This window comes from Antechinus flavipes, chromosome 4 (assembly GCF_016432865.1).
Source record: "Antechinus flavipes isolate AdamAnt ecotype Samford, QLD, Australia chromosome 4, AdamAnt_v2, whole genome shotgun sequence".
NCBI classification, from domain to species: domain Eukaryota; kingdom Metazoa; phylum Chordata; class Mammalia; order Dasyuromorphia; family Dasyuridae; genus Antechinus; species Antechinus flavipes.
The window spans coordinates 43,461,143-43,483,567 of NC_067401.1; positions in this window are offsets into that span (position 1 = coordinate 43,461,143).

The following is a 22,425-nucleotide window of genomic DNA, read 5'->3' on the forward strand; positions in this document are numbered from 1 at the left end:
TCCATTTTCAGAATTTTTTTGACTTGATCCAACCATCCTTATTATCCCACCAAATCTTTCCTATCTTATGCAGTTGATACCTTTGAGGTCATTTAGAAAAAGTGCCTCTGCTTCCTTTCTTTTATTCTATTTCTTGACTTTCTGCAATCTATCTTCTAAATTCATCAGTCAACTGAAACTGTTCTTTCCGAAGTCACTAACAATCTCTTAGCTTATAAATTGAATGGTCTTGCCTTGCTCCTCATGCTTTTGCTCTCTTGGAAGCCTTTGATACCATTTGTCACCCTCCTTTCCTTGATGCTTTTTTCTCTCCTGGTTATTGTGTCATTGTTGTCCTCTCATATTTCTGACTACTCCTTTTCAGTCTCCTTTGCTGGATTGTCACCCAGGTTTCCTAACTAACCATGGGTATTCTACAGGGCTCTGCCCTAGGTCCTCTGCTCCTCTCCCTCCATATTATTTCACTTGGAGATCTCTTACATTCCCGTTTTCTATGATGATGATTCTCAAATCTGCCTATTTTGCTCCAACTTTTTAGTTTTGTATCTCCAATTGCCTATTGAATACTCCAAATGAATATCTTGAAGACACCTTAAATTTGATGTGATCCAAACTGAAATCATTCCTTCCATCCTCTTTCTTCCTTTCTTCCTTCCTTTACTATTACTGTCTATGATATCACTTTCCTTCTAGTCATCCAGGCTTGAAACCTGGGTATTATCTTTGATTCTTCACATTGTCTCACACAATTCCCACCTTTACCAGCTCTCTCACCATAGGCAATTTCTCCTGTGATACCATCAGCACCCTAGCACAGTGCTGACTAAAGCAATAAGCTGTTGATTAATCTCTTTGCTTCAAATCTTCTACTTCAGTCAATTCTCCACTAAGCTATCAAGGTGATCTTCCTAAAGCATAGGTTTGATCATGTCCCCCTATTTTCCTCTTACTCTGCAAACTCCAATGGCTCCCTATTGCTCCTAGAATGAAATAGAAAATCTTCTATCAGGCACTCAAAGGCTTTCATAATCTCCCCTTCCTGGTTCCATCATCTACTCCTCTATATAGTTTCTGATCTAGTGGCTTTGACCTCTTTGCTTTTCATCAGACAAGATACTTCATCCCCCAACTCTGAGCATTTCCCCTATACCTCGAATGTTTTCCTCTACCTCCCGGGTTCCCTGGCTTCCTTCATTTTCTAACCATAATCCCACCTTCTCCAGGAAGACTTTCCTGATTCTTCTTAATTCTAGTGACCTCATGTTGATGATCTCTAATTTATCCTCTATATCAAAGATTCCTAAACTGTGGGTAATTGAATGTGGAGTCACAAAAAATTTGGCAAAGGTAAAAGGTTTCTGAACGCTTTCCATCCTGCAGTATCAAATATTCCACCAAGACTTAGTTCTTTACATAAAAATAAACACGCACATCTATCTCATTAGTATTCAAATTTGCTTTCATCTTTAGTAGTAAAACTACATGTATGCCAAAGAATTATTTTAAAATAAATTTCTTTATGATTTATTATCAATAAATGTTTTATTTGTATACCTATTTTATAAACCTATATACTCAGGATCATGTAAAAATTTCTCAGACAAAAAAGGATAGTGATAGAAAAAGTTTAAGAAACTATGCTTTATATCTCTTGCTTGTACACAGTCATTTACACATTATCTCTCATTATATTTTGAGCTCTTCAAGAGCACAGGGAACATCTTCTGCCTTCCTTTGTATTCCCTGCATTGAGCACAGTACCTGACACATAGTAGGTACTTAATAAATGTTTATTGACAGCCTGCCAGCTACTGTGCTAAGCACTGATAACACCAAAAGGGACAAGATCATTCTTTTCCTCAAGGAGCTTGTTGGGGAGAAAGCTTGTAAATAACTAGATCCACACAAGATCCATATGGAGGAGATAGAAGGTAATCCCAGAGGGAAAGGCTCCAGATGCTTATTGTATGGCAGTGTTTTGTGAGTGAAATGAGGTGCCAAGTCCTGAAGAATGGTAGGATATGGACAGATAATTTAAAAGAAGGAAGACTGTCTTCCAACAACACATTCAATAGAGTTTTAAAAGGGATCTATCATGAATCATGAAAGAAAAGATGAACAAAGATGATATGAGGTGGAATGACATGAGAATATAAACATGTAGACAAATGCAGACAAACAATCCAGGAAGATCTGAGGAAAATGGGAACATTTTCAACTAGTTGGGGAAAGGAATCAAAGAAGGCTTTCTGAAGGAGGTGGCACCCGGTCTTATTTTTAGAGAAAGAATAGGATTTCAACAGGGAAATGAATGGCCTCCTGTAATGGATGGAGGCTGGAGAAAACTAGAAAAGATTTTAAGGAAAAAAAAAAAAACCTATAGGTGAGTGGTTTTAAACGTGGCTGCAAAGGTATCAGAATCTTGGGATGAGAAAAGATTTCAAAGGTTTCTATTACATCTTGTTCCTCAACAATACATCTAACAAGTAGTCATCAAATATTCATTTGAATATCTCCAGTGAAGAGATGTGGGGAAGGAGAATTGGATTCATCACCCCCTAAGACTGTCTATTCCTCTTTTGGAAATGTTCAAAATGTTTCCACTTAAAAAATACTTTATCATTTTATTTTTCTTCAGTTACATGTAAAAACAATTTTTGACATTCATTTTTAAAACTTTGATTTCCATATTCTCTCACTTCTTTCCTCTTCACTTCCCTGCTTGAGAATGCAAGCAATTTGACATAGGTTATACATGTGTAGTCATGTAAAACATTTCCATACTAGTCATGTTCTTCAAGAAAACACAGATCAAAAAAAAACTGCTCAAGAAAAATCAAGAACAAAAAGTAGGCATTAATCTTCATTCAGATACCTTCCATTCTTCCTCTGGGTATGGACAGCATTTTTCATTATATGTCCTTCAGAGCTTTCTTGGATCATTGTATTGCTGAAAATAGTTATGTCATTCACAGTCCATCAGGTTAACATATTGCTATTACTTTATATACAGAGTACATTTCACTTTGGATCAACTCATAAAAGTCATTCCAGGTTTTTCTGAGAGCATCCTACTCATCATTTCTTTTAGCATAATAGTATTCCATCATAATCACATGTCACAACTTACTCAGTCGTTCCCCAAATGATTGACATCCCCTAAGTTTCCAGTTCTTTTCTCCCCCCAAAAGAGCTCTTATAAATGTTTTTGTGGACATATATGACCTTTTCTTTTTTGCTTTTTAATCTCTTTTGGGATATAGACTTAGTAGTGGTATTGCTACATTGAAGAGTATTCATGGAACACCTTAAATTGTTAAGAAGTTTTTTTCTTTTATCCAGTCTAAAATTCTCTTTTTGAAACTTCTACCTATTGTTTCTAGTTTTGCCTTCTGAGACCAATTAGAACAAGTCTAGTTTCTATTAGATATGATAGTCTTTCAAATAATTTATCCTTCTAAATCTTTTCTTCTTCGAGCTAAGAATCCCCAGTTCTCTCTTTCCCCATCATGAACTCAAGTCCTTTCTGTCACTTTTATTGCCTTCTTCTTGTATGTGTTTGTGTAAGTATGTGTATACACACATAGATGTATATGTATATATATATATATATATATATATATATATAATTTCCCCAATTACATGTTAAAAACTTTTTAATATTTGCTTTTTAAAAAAAAACATTTTGAATTCCAAATTCTATCTTGACCTCCCTTCCTCCTCTCCTCCCTTAGACAGTAAGCAATCAATATAGATTATATATGTATAATCATGTAAACATTTTCTTAGAGGGACTCAAAAAGTTTATATTTTAGGCTAGGGACAATAGGGAGCCAGTGAAGTTACTGAGCAGAGGTTTATTGAGTTCAAGTAGATCTGAACATTAGAAAGATTATTTTGGTAACTGTGTGAAGGATGGATTAGAGAAAAGAAAGGAAACCAGTCAGGATTTTATTAAAAGAGTCCACCTAAGCAATAATGATAGTTGAATGAGGTTGATTCATTAATGCGAATGAAGAGAAAGGAACAGATGGAAAAATATTGTATAGATAGCATTGAAAAAGTCTGGGCAATGTATCACCCCAGCATGAGACCAGCATGATGGCAGGGAAGCTATGATTATATTCACATGAATTTTCTGGTGACCACATCACACTGTAGACTCCTATTGAAATAGTAGGCCTCCAAATCCCCCATTTTTTTCAGACAAACTATTGTTTCAACATGCTTCTCTCATTTCATACTTCTGAAACTGAATTGTACACTTTTACATTTACCCCTGTTGGAAATCATCTTATTAAGATTAAACGTAATGTTCTAAACCATGAAAATCACTTTGGAATTTGACTCTGTCATTCAATGTCTCAGACTCTGCATCCCACTTTGTGCCTGGGTCACCAAGTGCAGAATTAGATCAATTGAGTGTAAATTGCAAAGAGAGAAATTTAGTTTTGATGAAAATAAAAACCTTCCCATGGGAGAGCTGTCTGAAAGTGGGATGGTCCTTTTCACAAGAGTCTGCCCCCTTTTAGAAAGCTCAATTCTAATATTCAACCTGCCATTCTGTGAAAGTATGGGTAATTAAGAAATGAGCTTCTTATCCTGCTGACTGCTGCTTTTTGTTGTTACCATATTTACTACTACTGCTACTCTTGAGTATAAAAGGCAAATCCATGCCATGGATGTATGCCATGTGAGAGGACTGCTCGACTTCTTTTGTCCATGCGCTAGGAAATGATGCCAGTGTCCACATACTGAGAGCCATAAATATCTCATAAACTTGATGAATGAGCTCCACCCTTCCTTTGGCTGGAAGCTTTGAACATAATTCAAATAAAATGTTCCCTGCCATCATGCTGGTATCATACTCCTTCACAAGTGTTGGTCAGCTGCTAACTACTTAATTCCCCAACTGCCTACCTGCTGTCCTTGTGGTTTTGGACGTCAGAGACAAGTGCTAAGTCCAGATTCAAAGTTTTGCTGCCTCTGTTTGGGAGTTGAGTAACACCAGGCAGATCCACAGCTGGAATTCCCAGCTGGAATCCCCAGCTGGATCCATTACTCCAATCCTCTTATTTTACGATGAGGAAACTTCTCAATAGAGATAGTTACATAATTTGGCTGGTAGAAGCAAAAATTTGAATTCAGGTCACAGAATTCTAGCTCTAGAATTGGAATAGAATTTGGAGGTCATTTAGCCTAATTCCATTATTTTACAGATGGGGAAACTAAGATCCAAAGGAATTAAGTATGATCAGGGTCACATAAATACTGTCAGAGGTAGGATTAGAACTCAGCAACTGGGAGCAGCCAGATGGCTCAGTGGATAGAGCACTAGCTCTGAAGTCAGGAGGACTTGAGTTCAAATCTGTCTTCAGACACTTAATACTTCCTAGCTGTGTGACTCTAGGCAAGTCACTTAACCCAATTGCCTTAGCAAAAATAAATAAAAATAAAATAAAAAAGGAACTGTCAACTCCAGGATCAGTGTTCTTTCTTCTCTACCATTCTGAAGAAATCTTAGCTTCTTTCAAAAACAGCTGAGGTGTCACCTCCTAAAGAAAACTCTTGTTAGTAATCCCATCCCTGTCCCTCCCAACCCCACAATATCATTTTGTATTTACTCATCTGTGCATGTGTTATTTTATTTCAGTGAAGTGTAAACTCGTGGAAGGCAGAGGCTTTTTATTTTTTGTCTTTGTATCTCCAGCATATAGCATAGACTGGAACATAGTATGTACTGAGTGTAGATGAATTGAATTTAATCTCCATGGTCATTCACTTGGTTCTCCAGGGATGGGGAGAGGTAAAGTCAATAACTACTGCAAAAGGCTCATTCTGGGTGAAGAAAATTAAATTAATACCATATTAATTCTTAAATTTACCTATGTCCTTACTTATGAAAGCTTTCTCTCTGAGTTACTTTAAAGTTTTAATTAAAAGAAGAATTGTTATTTTTCATACTGGTAGCTCCTGGGATACAGCCAAAACATCTATTTTATTGTGGAGCCCCACAAGTTAATATGGCACCATCCACAAAAGATATATCATCTGTTCTTACCTAGTGCAATTAGGGGAGTTTTTAAAATTTCTTCCAAGAAAACAGTAAGTCTGGTGGTTTTGATCCCCTAGAAAATTACATAGTGCCAAACTCATAAAAAATTAACATTCCTTGATTGTCAGGGAGGGGAGGGGGGAAGGGGTCGTGATTAGCTTTACATGTACACCAGCATACCTTTCTTAGAATAACAATTATACTGTTCCTCTTCAACCCTACATCGTTGCATTGCGAAATAGGGTTTCTTCTTTTTCACTTGGGTCACTGTTTTTACTGAAGTTGCAAGTCCAATGTGCTTTGTTAATAGTTATATAATCACTGTTAATAAACTGAAGTTTATAAATAACTTTGGAAATTTGTACCTAAAACTTCAAATGTTAGCATATGACTTCTCTGATAATGATGTTAAACCTCTCAATAGGTAACAGTTTTAGGAAAGTAAATACTGACCATCTGGAGGCTTCTCCCTAGCAATGTGTAAACTGGGTAATTAGGTCAATGATGGAATCGATCTCAGAAACTGCTTTATTTTCTTCTGAAGTTGTTTGGTGTGCTGAAAAGAATGCTAACCTACAAGATCTAAATCCAGTTAGAATAGTGACTGTGCTAGTGGAAAGGGGCCATGTGAGAAATACAATGAAAGTAGAATCAATAGAATCAACTAATTTTATATGAGGTAAAGAATTGAGGACATGTTTGAGCTTGGGAACCTAGGTGACTGAAGGGACAATGTCCCCATGAGGACAGAAAAATTGGGGAAAGGAGAATTTTGGGGTGAAGGAAATGAGCTTTATTTTGCACATATGCTTGAGATCCCTTATAGGACATGTTAAAATCCTATTTTTTGCAAGACAACTTTCCCAGTTTTTCTTTTAAAAAAAGATTGTATTGATATTTTCTGTTTCTTATATCACCTTAATATCCCCTATATCATTCCCTCTTCCTATCCTAGCAGGCCACCAAAAATAGTATTTTTTGGGAGAAAAAGTCAGCACAATTGTTCATTACATTGAAAAAATAAAAAAAGCATGTAATATGTAATGTCTGTGTATCTCTTACCTTCACAAAGAATGAGTTGGGGGTATCTTCTATCTTTTCATTTTTAGTCCTACTTGGTGTTTTTAATTTTATTAAATTTATATTTGATTTTTTGGGACTTTGTTTTGATTTTTGGGTATTTTGGGAGTCTTCTTTCCATTACATAGTTGTAGTTACTTTTTTGTTTACACTCAGTGCCTAATAAACAATTTTTCCATTCCCTTAGTATTATTTTGTGTATGTCTTTGTTTTAAAAATGTGTTTCTTATAAGCAACAAATTGTAGGGGGTTGTTTTCTTATCTGTCACTCTTTTTCATTTTGTTGAATGATTTAATCCATTTACATTTAAAATCACGAGGTAGATTTTTATTTTACACTATCTGCACACATTTTTTTTTTCAAGTTAAGATTGTTTTCTTTCTTCTGCTAATCAGCACAGTATTAGGTTTCTTCAGTTACTTTAATCTCTCTGTCTCTGTCTCTCTCTGTCTCTCTGTCTCTCTCTGTCTCTCTCTCTTAGGTGATTCTGTTTCCACTGCCTCTTTCCCCCTCATTTCTGATTTTTCCTTCTAATTTACTACCCTTTTTAGGGGTTTTGTTTATTAGTTCTTTTAAGCTCATGTTTTTATTTATTAATTTATGTTTTCCCCTCTTTTTTCTCTCAATTAGTCAACTTAGATTTCCCCCTTCCTTTTTTCCCCTTTCAGTTAGTCCTATTAGATTTTTTTGTTAATTTCAATTTTTGTGTCCCTTTTCAAAAAGGTTTTTTCTCTCTTCATTATCTATTTTTCCTTCTCTTTCCCATAAATCCTCATTCTCTGATTTGTGACCTTATAATTGTTCATTCTCTCTCTTTTCTCTGTATTCTTCATGTGATTAGTTTTCAAGATATCCCCCCTAAAGGCACAATCTGATATTGCCTTGTAGCGATGCCATGAATTCCCCTTTCCTATAGTGCCTCACTCCCAGAACAATACCAATTATTGCAAATATCAGAAAAGACCATGCCCATGATTGGATCCCTTCCTGATAACTTATTTGTGTCCTCTCTTATTGTACCTTTTTGTACATTCATTTGAAAATTTCCTTCCTGTAACCATCCAATTTTCCAGATGGCCAGTTGCTTCCAAGACTTCCAATTTCCTCCCTCCTAGGACAAGAAGACTTTTCAAATACTAAATTTTCAGGTTTCATTCACTATAAGCTCCTTATCTTTTTCACAAATAATTCCTCTTCACTCATAAGAGGATTCATCAGGGGAATCTCCTCTCACTTCCAAAGTAAGACCACTTTCCTTTTCCTCTCTTCAATCTTTCCTTCCTCATCTTCACCCTTTTCCCTGCAGACTTTTCTCTTCTAAGACCAGAGAAATCATCATCTCTATATTGCTACTCCTAGATTAGATTCACTGCACCACACATTTTTCTCTATCCTCTACTTCCCCTCCCTTTCACCTGTAGGCTGGATATTGCCAGGTTCAGTCCATAATGCCCTCACCCATCTGCTTTTTTCAATGTTATTGATACCAAATTTCTGCCTTCACCCCTTGCATCCTTATGTACCTTTAGAAGGAAATCTCTTACTGCTCTTTCTGATATCGCTATGTTGCTATTGCTGTCATTGGCTGCTTCATTTAATCATTCTTTCTACATTCTGTTACTTGGGAACATTCAAGAAGTGAATAACTTCTTTAGTTCTAGTTTTCTTTCTAAAAATGTGTCAGATCTTTCTTTGTGGTTGAATTGCCCTATATGGGTAAATTCTGGATAGATTTAGGGCTACATCCTGAACCTCTTTGCTCTTTGGAAGGCATTATTCCATTCCCTTTTCCTTTTTCTAGTGGGTGCAGAGTGGTCTTGTATTATTCAAATGTCCTTTCCTTTAAAGGTATTAGAAAGTCGTTTTCTTTATGGCCTGCAGAACCTATTGTTCCTGAAATGAATTGTCCAATTCTACAACTCTGTGTGCTGTCCTCCTTCCTTTTCCTTTTTTTTTTGGGGGGGGGAGAAGGGTGTTTGAATTTATAACTTTTTTTTAAATTAAGATAATACAAAATTGTTAATAGGCACACATTAAAATTAATATATAACATATAACACAAAAGTGTTAATAGGCACATATTAAAACAAACATATATAGCACAAAGGTTGCTAATAGGCATATTAATAAGGGCATTTTGGGTGGCACAGTGGCTAGAAGGCTGGGCCTGGCATCAGGAAAACTTCTCTCTGGTTGTTGCTCAGTTGTGACAGCCATGTCCAGCCCTTGTTGTCCCCATTTGGCCTTTTCTTGGCAGAGATCTTCCCTAGTGGATCCAGTGGATCCATTTTGTCAGATAGTCAGAGGTAAAATGACTTGTCCAGGGCTAGGCAGGATGTGAGGCTACATTTGAATTCAGTTCTTCTTGATTCCAGGTCCTGTGCTTGCTTGCTTGCTTTCTTTCTTTCTTTCTTTCTTTCTTTCTTTCTTTCTTTCTTTCTTTCTTTTTTTGTGAGTGGGTTGGGGAGGAGACATTTATTTGGTCACTCCAAATACAGGATTTGGAGGCACATGAGTCAAGGGCATGTTACAGTGTGCTTGACCATGGGAAGCACAATGGCAAGTGAAAAGAACATTGACTCTGAAGATAAAGGACTTGAATGAAACACTTGAGTCTTGCAGTGTATCCTTCAATTTTTCATCTTTGTTGAAGTAGTTGTAGGAGGAGTTGGGTTGAACTGTATTCTCTTACTTTACTATGTTGTCTAGTTTCTCCTTTTTCTACTTCTCTTGATTCCTGTTGTTGGAGATCAAATTTTTTGTTTAAGTCTGGTTTTTTCCTTAGAAACAGATGGAATTCCTCTATTTCATTAAATGTCCATCTTCTTCCATGGAAAAAAAATACTCAGCTTAGCTGGGTAGTTTATTCTTGGCTGCATTCCAAGTTCTTTTGCCTTTCGGAATATCTGATTCCAGGCCCTTCGATCCTTTAATGTTGAGGCAGCCAGATCTTGCGTGACCCTTATTGTGGCATCTCGGTATTTGAACTGTTTTTTCCTGGCTGTTTGTAAAATTTTTTCTTTAGTCTGAAAATTCTGAAGTTTGGCCACAATATTCCTCGGAGTCTTTATTTTAGGATCTTTTTCAGGTGTTTGATGAATTCTTTCAATGCTTATTTTTCCTTCCGGTTCTATTACTTCTGGGCAGTTCTCTTTGATGATTTCCTGTAAAATAGTATCTAGGCTCTTTTTTTCATCATAATTTTCTGGTAGTCCAATGATCCTCAGATTATCTCTCCTAGATCTATTTTCCAGGTCTGTTGTTTTTCCAAGTAAATATTTGACATTTTTTCCCCAATCTTTCATTTTTTTGGTTTTGCTGGACTGATTCTTGATGTCTCAATGAATCAGTCATTTCTATTTGTTCAGTTCTGATTTTTAGTGAGTTATTTTCTTCATTACCTTTTTTTTATTTCTTTTTGTATATGTCCAATTGAGTTGTTTTGCTCTATGGAATTTTTTTCCATTTCACTAATTTTTTTTTTTTTTAGTGAGTTATTTTCTTTTTCCAATTTGCAAACTCTGTTTCCGTGCACTTCTTGGGAGTTTTTTAACTTGTCCAATTCACATTTTAGGAAGTTGCTGCTCTCTTGCATAACTTCTCTTTCCTTTCCCCATTTCTCTTCTAGCTCTCTTTTAAGGTTTTTAATAGTCTCTTCTAGGAGAGCCTTTTGTATTGGAGACCAACAATCGTCTGGAGACTGTCTGCTATTAGTGTCTTCAGGGTTGAAAAGCTGTTCTTTTTCTGTATAGAAACTATCAATCATTCTTTTGATTTTTTTACTCATTTTGTTAAAGCCTGTAAGGTCTGCCTTCAGGGCCAGGAGGTTACCAGCTTCCTCTGCTGAGCTGTGAAAGGTATATGGACGGGTAGCTGTCCTGCCAGCCGGCTACAAAAAGCAGTGAGATACTGGAGTACTCTGGGAAAGAGTTCTCCACCAGGAAGCAACTCAGGCCTGCAGGCGAAGCTGGGAAAGTGCCCTGCAAAGAACCGCTGTGTGAGATAACGACTGCCTTGGGGCTAGACGCTTAGCAGTGAGAGTTTCACTTCCCAAGCCAAATCCTGCCCTGGGGCTGTGGGTATTAGCAGCTGAGCAGTGAATGGATTTACAGGGACCCAAATTGTCTGCCCCGAAGCACAGTCAGCTAGGGAGGTTCTATTGCCCCAGGCTGAGCCCCCCACTCTGCTGATTAGAGGCTGCCCAGGCTGTGCCCCCTTGCCGTGCAGATTAGTAACTACTCCTGCAAAAGCCCGGAATTGCAGGACGTGGCTGCAGGGCTGCCTTACAGTCTGCCTGAGTCACTTCCGGGTTTGAGGGGTTATAGCCAGATCTCGTTAGGTTCTGGCGTTTTTTAGAGTCCCTCTGTTTTAGGCTTTAATTTCTCTGCCAATTTGCTGCTTTGTAATCAAGGCAGAACAGTTAGCCTATAGCAGAGTCGTCTCTATAATTTCTCTAGCCACAGAGATCACCCCCGCCCCTGCTCTGCTCAGGACACTAGTCTCTTGCTGCCTGTGCTAGTCTGTTCCTGGCCCCTCAGGACAAACCTTTCCTGGTGAGCTTCCGGATTGACTTTGGCTGTTAAGTTGTAGTGCTTCTCATTTTCATGAATTTAAGCAGTGAAGAGCTATTTTTGAGGCTGGATTAAATAGTTGGTTATGAGGGTAATGAGAGGAGCTTCCTCCTTCCTTTTCCTTTGCCTTCTCTTTCTTCCTCCTCCTCTTCCTCCTCCTTCTCCTCCCCTTTCCGCTTTTCTTTTTTCCTCTTCTCCTTCTCCCCCTCCTTTTCCTTCCCCCCTTGTCCTCTTCTTTCTCCTCCTCCTTCCTCCTTCTCTTTATTCTTCCTTCTTCTCCTCTTCCTCTTCCTCCTCCTTGTCCTCCTTCCTCTTCCTCCTCTTCCTTTCTCCTCCTCCTTCCTCCTCCTCTTCTCCTCCTTTTTCTTTTTGCCTCTCTTCTTTTAGGTTTTCTTTCCTTTCTGTTTTTGCACCCTCAACTTATTGTTATCTCTTTTATTTCTTTGATGAGGTTTTTATTGAAGATTTAAGTTTTTCTATTTTGCTTATCATTTTTGCCATGCAGGACATAAATTCCATTCTCATAATTCTCATTTCTCTTTTAAACTGCTTAGTAACAGTGTGTAGTGTTTTCATGTTTTTCCTCAGATTCCACAGAGTTCTCAGTCTCATCAAGGAGTGAATAATTTTCCTTGATTTTGCAGTGTTTATTCCCAGATGCCTGAATATATTTACTAGCTCGGGAGGCCGTATTTCAGTAGCTACTATTTTTCCTGTTGATTTATCTATTATATTCAAGGTCCTTGAGTTTTCTTTCTAAAATCTTTGGTATTTTCATTCTCCTCTTCCCTATCCCATTTTCCTCATTACTCTCTTCCAAAGGCTCTCCTTTTTGATTATGGTTTCCTTGGAGGCTGGATCTCCAAATGTCCCAGCTTTTTCCTATAGAGTAATTTACAATTCGCTAGGCTAGGTGTCTTCACCAGCTGATTTTTGGGTGATTAGAACTGACCCCAGCTGTATGTCATCTCTTATTGTCAGGCTGGTCTGACCTTCACGTTCAAGGGTGTCCTGTCCTGGTGACCTCTTCCATTCTCGTTCTTCAGTTATTTGGCCCAGTATTGGAAATTCAAAACCTGGAAGAATCATTTCAGAGATTTACAGCCCCCTAAGAGACTTTTGCTCCTTGAAGGGCTATGGCCTTCATATCGAGTTATTGAGGCCTAAGCAAAATTCTATAATCTGGAGCCAGAATCTCTGTAAGTAGCACAGGAAAGAGCAAAGGGGGAATCAGGATGTAGAGATGGGCTTTGTCATGCCCTTGGACCTGCTATTTCAGCTTTTCTGCTGGTGGTGTGGCAGGTAGGGGAAGGGTGCTGAATGAACTCAGCGGCCAGTGAGTTACAGTCCCTGAATTTCTGTGTTTGTTTTTGGTTTTTGCCTTCTTTTAGATACTTTATATCCTAGACCTTGAAGTTGACTGAAGTTGCTTTATCTCTGGTAAATAATGTCCATTTTGGAGACATTTGAGAGGTCATAAGAAAAGAAAAAAAGTGTCTAGACCACCGTCTTGTTGACTCAGAACTACCCTCAGTTCCTCTTAATGCTTTTGTGTTAAGGGATAGGTCAATCCTCCAAGAGCCTCCACAGCTGTGGATCATAACATCTGAAGGAGTTGTAGGACAGCCTTTGCTGATACAGCTGTTATGGGCTGTGAATGAAATAAAATGGAGGCAGAGGGAAGAGGAGAGAGGTCAGACAATGCAACGGCCTCTCAGTGGAGAGGTCAGAGAACAGCAAGTGCCTCTCAGTCTCCTTGTATTATCCTCTCACAAGAGGAGATCCATTTTGCAGGTCTGGGTTGGATCTCCAGCAGCCACTGTCAGGAGGCTCCCGTGTATTCCAACACTTGTGTCTTCACTCTGAGGTAAACTTACCTAGTTTATCCAGCACATTCCTTATTTGTACAAAGTTGTTTGCATATTATTTCCCCCTAATAAAATGTAAGTTCCTTAAAGATTGGGACTGTTTTTGCCTTTATATATCCAATGATTAAAACAATATCTGGCCAGTAGTAATTTGTTTTATTTTTTAATTAAAGCTTTTTATTTACAAAACATATGCATGGGTAATTTTTCAACATTGACCCTTGCAAAGCCTTGCAAATGATTCCCTTCTTCCTCCTATACTTTCCCCTAGATGGCAGATAGTCTAATACATGTTGAATATGTTAAAATGTATGTTAAATCCAATATATGTATACATATTTATGTAATGTTCTTTTCTTAAATATAATGTTCTCTGGGAGCATTTCTTGGGGGGCTTCTGGAGGCAGCCTTCCTTTCAGTTCCAAAGTAATAATCACCTCAAATGCAGCCAGCTGTTAAAGTCCAGTCCTTTATTGTTTCCTTTCCAAGTCTTGTGTCCTTCCTTGGGCCCAATTAGCTTTCTTAGAGGCCTATCTCTCTCCTTGGTTCTGAGAGCTCTTGCCACTAGTCCTTTATCTCTGCAAGTTTCAGCCTCTCTTCCTCTGAATCTCCAGCCAGTACCTAGGTGGAAGTTGGAATGAATCTGCCTCTACTTCCAAGAGTGGACTTGTGGGCTTCTGACTTGTGAATCTCCTGGACTCAATCCTGGTTGAGGCTCCTAGCTTATATATATATTCTCTTAAAGATGTGAATCTTAAAGGTGTGAAAGATGTGAACTCTAATAAGTACTAAGTTCATTAGTGAATTAGAGAACTGTTAAGTACTTAACAGTACCATGCTAAATTAGATAATTATTGTCTCTATCAATTCCACTGACTTAGCACATTGTAAGAATTCTAACATATTTATACAATTATTTTGCTGCACAAGAAAAATTGGATCAAGAAGAAAAAAAAATGGGGAAGTAAACAAAATGCAAGCAAACAACAACACAATGAGTAATAATGCTATGTTGTAGTTCATACTCAGCTCCCACAGTCTTCAATTTGGGTGTAGATGGCTCTCTTCATTCCAGTAGTAATTTGTTGATGGATTGATATATAGTAAAGATTTTCAGCAGATACTTGGTAATGTGGGATTAAAGCTCAGAGGAGAGGTGTGGGTTTGATAAGTAGATTTTGTTATCATCTGTTTAGAGATGATAGTTGAACAAATAGGACTTAATGGACTAAATGTAAAAGAGTGAAGAGAAAACAGGAACAGCTACATGCTGGGGACAGGACATTGAACATGGGATACTGAAAGGAAGTTATCAGAGGTAGGAAGAGAACCAGAGAGAATCATGTCTTGAAAACTCAGGAAAAAGAGACAATTTATGAAGAATAAATGGCCCCCAATATAAAAAAAATGAGGTCTGAAAAAGGGCAAGGAAGTCATCCTGCCTCTCCAAAACTTGACTTAATCAACATTTAGATAGGAGGACAGGGTATTTATATCTACTCCTTCAGAAAAGATTGAGAATAAGCAGTAAAAACTTGTTTGACTGGAAATTTTTATTTTCTCACTGATTATTCAAAGACCATGAAGTCAGTATTGGCAATGACCATATTAATGGTCTTTTGAGACTTCACAGGGAAAACAGATTGTTTATGGAATACTAGGAGAGACCACTGGGAATCTTGGTGCCCTGAAAGAATTCATTCCCATGGAATAGGAAAGGGCTTAGCCAGGATCAGAGAGATTAGGGCCAATGCCCAATTGCCGTTTGTGCTCCTAGTCATTTCCTTTCTGATAGCAAGTCAATCAATCTGTCAACAAGAATTTATTAAGCACCTACTCTATACCAGACAAAAACATGATGGATAACTCTTGGCTAGTTGTGCCTCATAATGTTGGGAGGTACAAAGACTCTTCCACGGTTTTAATTCTAACTTGTTGGGCTTGTTAGAAAATGTGTTGTATCAGTAAATTTAGATAAGTCAGGATATCAGAGTCTTGTCTAAATTTTTATTATGATCTGGGTTTTACTAAAGAATTAAACGGTCCCTTCAACAATGAAAATGAGAGATCCCTTTATTTGGTATGTTGAAAGGAAGACCCAGTGGAAAGGGACATATGGTTTCATGGGAGATAATCTAGGGACAATATTTGAAGGGTGTTAAGACAGTCCACTCTTCTTCTATATTGCCAGATAACCCTCTTACAATAGGGCTGAAACTACACCTCTACAATAGGACTGGTAGGAAATAGGGAAATGACACAATCAGGGTTATAACCCAGGTAGTCTCATTCTGTAGTGTTCAGGCTATAGCAAGAAGAATTCATAATAATATAGCAAGACATTATACCCAGCACTTGATACATTTTTACATCAAAATTGATGTAACATTTCATTGATACTTCTTGGCCCATGTTTCTGGGTATATAAGATAGCTTGGGGATCATGGTCACTCTAAGATCAGAACAGCTATCAAAATATTTTTTAAAAAGCCGTCAAGCTCTTGGACCCCAGATTAAGGATCCTTGAATATGACCCATTGCCTATTCACCTGTAAAATGACACAGGCAAGACCTCACATACCAAATGAAGATGAGAAAGAGCTTAAGGAAGAATAATCTGACATATTTTTTTCTTTAAAGGTTAAATTTCCAAGTGAGATAGAAATTCATGGCAGGGATACTAAAGGTACTAAATTGTGAAAAGGAAGGAGATAATTTATACAATGGTGCATGCTATTCCAAAATGAGGAGAATTTTGCAAAGGTGATAGGCCTCAAGTTTCACCAATCCCTGGTAAATGTGTTTTAAGTTTCTTAGTGAATGGGAGAAAAGAGCCAACTGTCTTCGAAGAAATCCATGAACAAGTATGCAGTTCCTAATTAGGGAATCCCAAGGTTGTTTTTTTCCCCCTGCTGCCTTTTTCTTTGACAGACAAATAACAAGAAATGAATGAGGTTGAGAGTAAATGAAAACCACATTGGAAAAGCAAAGCATATTCTAGCTTTTGGCTGAGCTGATTGCAAAAAGCTATGGTCCTTTAATCATCTATTGGAGATTCAGCCAAAGAATGCAATTCAGAGCACACATGCACGTGTGTGTGTGCACACACACAAACACACACACACTCATACACACAGCCCATACTTCCCCTACTCCCAACACTCCCTTACTTTTTCTTCACTTTAAATTAAGCAAGATGGTGGGAATAGTGAATGTTGAGAATCATGTCTGATCTCTACCTATTTTATGGATCCTTTTGGCATTTGGGGATCTTTTATTTTTTGTTTTGAGGAATTCATCTTTTTTATTAAAGCTTTTTTATTTTCAAAACATGCATAGATAATTTTCAACATTCACCTTTGCAAAACCTTGTGCTCCAAATTTATTTCTCCCTTCCCTTCTTTTCCCTAGATGGCAAGTAATCCAATATATGTTAAACATGTACAATTCTTCTCTATATATTTCCACAGTTATATTGCACAAAAAATCAGATCAAAAAGTTTAAAAAATGAGAAAGAAAACAAAATGCAATCAAACAACAGCAAAAAAGTAAAAATACTATGTTGTGATCAGTACCCACGGTCCTCTCTCTGGGTGCAGATGGCTCTCTCCATCACAAGACCATTGGAACTGGCCCTGAGTCATCTCTCTATTGAAAAATGCCATGTCTGTCAGAATTGATCATCATATAATCTTACTATTGCTATGTACAATGTCCTCTTTGTTCTACTCATTTTACTTAGCATCAGTTCATGTAAGTCTCTCCAGGCCTTTCTGAAATAATTTTGCTGATCATTTTTTAATAGAACAATAATATTTCACAACATTTGTATACCATAACTTATTTAGCCATTCTCCAACTGATGGGCATCCACTTAGTTTCCAGTTCCTTGCTACTCATTATAGAAAGGACTGCTACAAACATTTTTGCATATATGGGTCCTTTCCCCTTTTTTATCTATTAATTTCTACAGCTTTAAACATCCAGGATCTGAATATAGAATGAGAATCAAGTAGGTTGGCAGAGTATGCTGGGGCTTCAGATTGTTCCAAAAGAGGATGGACAGCTCCTTCTGGGCTGGAAAGTCATTATTAGATCTAGAAAGAGGATTGTATCATTGTTAGCAAACTAATGAAATACAAATGGGATTCACTTGGTTTCAGGGTCATTGGCCACCTTACACAGAAGGTAACTCTCTATGTGATTTGACTTCAGGCATCCCTCATCAGCTGGCTAAAAACTTTAACATAAGGCTTTAATCCCTTTTCTATTGTCTTTGCCAATAATCAGTCCAGAGTGATTTTATCTTGGCTTTGAGATGTATTAAATAAGTTTAGGGGTGTGAAGTGGGTTGGGTTGCCTGATACTAAATGTGTTTAGAATTGATGGGAGAAAGCACTGGAAATTAGACAGATTCAGGCAAATCAGGCAAACTGCTTTCAATCATTCTTCTCTTTTCTCATAAAATTAAAGGGTTATACCAGATGATTCTTACTACCAGGGAAAGAATTGAATTGTGAGTCATTTATCTATTAGTGGAAATGAAAGATGTGTGCTCAGGTTTATGGAGAAAAAAAGGAGAGTGGAGAGAACATGATCAAATGAAACACCTGTGGAGGAAATGTTGGAGAAGAGGAAATGGGAAGATCGACTTTACCTTTGTTTCCATCTTCACTTAGATCTTGCTAAGGTCAAAGACACTTGGGATCAATGATCCAAACCTCCAGCCTAAGTATTGTGTTGCAAATTTGTGGCTACATTCCAAATTGCTTCAGTGAGCCATCATATCAGAAAGACTTCTTTCCTTAGCAGCCAATGTGTAGCCTTAAAAATGAAAATCCACTATATGTGAGATAGAGGAAGAGGGGAAGTTATTTAAGCACACTGACCCACTTTAAGTGTTTGCAAACTTCTTTGCAATGACCTTCCTATCTTCTCTTCTGGAACTCCTTTCATTCTTTCTCTTTTTTTCCCCTTCTCATCCCTTTTCCCCAACATCCAAACTGGCTGATATGGCTACCCTGATGAGTGCTTTCTGGTTGTGCATCTGGAGCTCAAAGCTCTAGAAGATTAGCGAGAGATGTGACTGATGTTCCCCTGTCTCTCCTTTGGGGCTCTTTCCAACACCCAGGGCCTGTCAGCACTCCTTCCTTGCCTCACAACCTGGCCCAATGCCTGGTTTTGAATCCATCTGGGGCCTATTGGGCCAGGATCACTGAGAGTGGGTGGGTGCTAAACCACTGAAATACTGATGTAAGTGAGAGAGGAGGCTGGAAACAGTCAGAAAGAAAACAAAAGCCAAGAATAGCTGATTAATTTATAGGTAGGGACAAATAAGAATGGTTATCAGGAAATCAATGTGAGCTCCTCAATAGAGAAGCAAAAGTGTTAGAAGATGGGGGTGGTGGAAATAAGTCATTAGGTGGAGCTCAGAGTGGTAAATTGAAAGTTTAAATTGTGCAATATTCCAGAATCACTGTATTGCAGTTGTTTTTGCATAAAGATGTCAAAGACTATAGAATCAAGTTAAAATGTAATTGGGAAATATTTAACAAATGTACAATAAAACATAGATAATGGCAATTGATGGTTTTCTAAATCAATATGCAGCCTGAAGAGATCCTCATGTATAGTCTAGCCATTAATTTCTATTTCAGTTAACTCCACTGGCATAGTGGATGGGACATTAGGCAAGGATTTAGAAAAATGTGGGTTCAATTTCTGTCTCAAACATGTCATCTTAGGCAAGTCATTTAACCTCTCTGTGCCTCAGTTTACTCATCTGTAAAATTGGGGGTTGTTCCTTACAGATCAAAATTTACAATCCTTTGATACCATCTAATCTGACTTGTATCTGAATGAGTGATCTCCACTGATGAGTGCACCTATAGATCTTTCTGGAAGACCTCAAATGAAGTCCTGGTATAGCCTGTTGCATTTTTGAATAGTTTTCATTGTTAGAAAGTTGTTGTAGTTGTTGTTTTATACCAAGTCTCAATATGTCTTTCAAGGACTTTCACACATTGTTCCTATTTCTATTCTTTTGGCACCAAACAGAACAATGTCAAAGTCTTTTAAATGATACTCTTTTAAATACTTGAAAGTAGCTTTCATGTTATCTAGAAATCCAATAAAAATTCTCAGAGAGTAAGTAAATGAAGAGTTTATTTGTGTGAATGTGTGTATTTCTGTGTATGTATATATGCTCACACATGGCAAGGAGAGAAGAGTTGAGTTAAGATAGTAATTAATGTAGAATGGCACCAACTTTGACTCTGGAGCTTTATATTGACTACAAAACTCTGCTGATTGCCAAGCACAAGGTGTATTATTTAATTAAAACTCAGGCATCTCAAAAAGTTATCAAACTGTGCATACCCTTTGATCCAGCAGTTACTTCTGGGCTTATATCCCAAAGAAATACTATAGAAGGGAAAAGGACCTGTGTGTGCCAAAATGTTTGTGGCAGCCCTGTTTGTAGTGGCTAGAAACTGGAAATTGAATGGATGCCCATAAACTGGAGAATGATTGGGTAAATTGTGGTATATGAATGTTATGGAATATTATTGTTCTGTAAGAAATGACCAATAGGATGAATACAGAGAGGCTTGGAGAGACTTACATGAACTGATGCTAAGTGAACTGAGCAGAACCAGGAGATCATTATATACCTCAACAACAATACTGTATGAAGATGAATTCTGATGGAAGTGGATCTCTTCAATAAAGAGATATAATTCAGTTTCAATTGATCAATAATGGACAGAAGCAGAACACTGGAAAATGAATATAAACTATTTGCATTTTTGTTTTTCTTCCCGGGTTATTTTTACCTTCTTAATCCAATCCTCCCTGTGCAACAAGAGAACTGTTCAGTTCTGCAAACATATATTGTATCTAGGATATACTGCAACATATTTAATATATAGGACTGCTTGTCATCTAAGGGAGGGGGAGGAGGGAGGGAGGGGAAAAATCGGAATAAAAGTGAGTGCAAGGGATAATGTTGTAAAAAATTACTCTGGCATGGATTCTGTCAATAAAAAGTTATTATAAAATAAAAATAAATAAATAAACTGGAAAAAAACGAAAAAAAAACTCAGGCATCTGCTTCTTGTCTATCTTAATTATGAAATTTCTAGCAAGCAAATGACCATGAAATCTCTAGACTTCATCAAGGGGTCTTGCTGGACCTTGAACATTTCCCCATATAGTCTTACATGTCTATTGACATAGTCCAACATGCCCACTAATGTGTTTTCCTCCCAGGGTAGCCAAATAATTGATTTCTGCTTTGGTTAGGTACTGGTGAAAGTCACTATCCCAAGAAGTTTAATATTCTCCCTCATACTACTCTCTTCTCCAAAACAGAGTGGAGGGCTCATGTAACCTGTTGACAAAAATATAGGAACAAACTGCAAATATAATGAGAAGGGCTGGTCTCTAGTTGCATATAGGATCCTTGAGAGCTGGTAACTAGAATGGTCTGCTGCAAATTAACTGCTAAACTCTGAACACAATAAAAATACTTCTGGTGCCAACAGACAAATAAAATACAAGGAGCCAAAGACCCTGCAGTTGGGTTATAGAAAAGGAACTCTTGCCTGGTATTTTGGAGAATTCAAACATTAAGGTCCAATTCAAAACCATGGTCAACATTATTGGTATGAAATGCAGTGAACATTTGGTATTGTGTCAAGATGGAAAATTGACTATTGTGTTCTCTCTAGAAAGGCCTACAAGAATCTGGCCCAGCTGCGTGGAATTGGCCTAAGTGAATCAGAATGCTATGTGTTCCATCAAAATATTGCTATTTCTTCACCCCTTCAATTGTAATGTTGATATCAGAATTCCATTAAAACAAGATGCTGAAGATTACTCATATGTAAACACAAAATAAGAGCCAAATCTAAGAAAAGGCTTATAAGGAATTAAAAAGTCCCCACCAACTTCTTGAAAGGCCATTGGAAGAGAGGATGACAGGTACCATCATTCAGGGCAACTTGAATATCATCATTAAATAGAGAACTAATGAGCACAAGACCAGCAGGAGCACATTTGGAAGAGATAATAAGGATTAGAAGTAATGAATAAAGATCAAGTTTAAACACTCTTACCGCCAGCAATTTTTATATTATTGTTATATTATAAACAGATCTTTTCTGAACATGGAAAATATCTGTGGAAATGGAGATTCCTGATGAGAGGACATCGATTAAATTAATTTTGACCTCAGTACAGTTCTCTGATTTGTTTTTTTTTCCGAAGAAAATAGCATTTCTGATAGATTGACCTGCCAAATTCTCTCTATGACAATAATCTAATTTCATCAGAGCTTGGGTCTGAAAATAATGTCTCTTAGGTTAGAAGGGTGTAGAGAGCCACAGACAGTGGGGGAACTCTCAGTGAGGTATAAGACTCTTCAGCCCAGAGGGAATCTGCTGACAATGTCTGGTTCGGCTCTCATCTCCCCTTGGGGCATTTTGGCCTTCCTGAGAAGTCAGGTGTGTGTATGTGTGTGTGTGTGTGTGTGTGTGTGTGTGTGTGTGTACATACCTGTATTCTATTTGAAGGAGAGCTACTAACAGTGAGAGGCATTTACATTTTAATAGCAGGGTGCTTATAGTTAGCATATGCCATTGTGCTGTAGTGATGTAATTGTACTAAGGTATTTAGACACTGAGAGGACTTGAAATAAAGGGACTCCATGTTTTGACTATCCATGTGAATCTTGCCTTATCACTCCTCTTCTAAGATCAAGGACTTGGGCTGGTCCCGAGATCCTTCTGAGAGCTAGTCCAGACACAACAGAAGGGACTTTAGAAGCAATCAAATTTAGCTACCTTTTT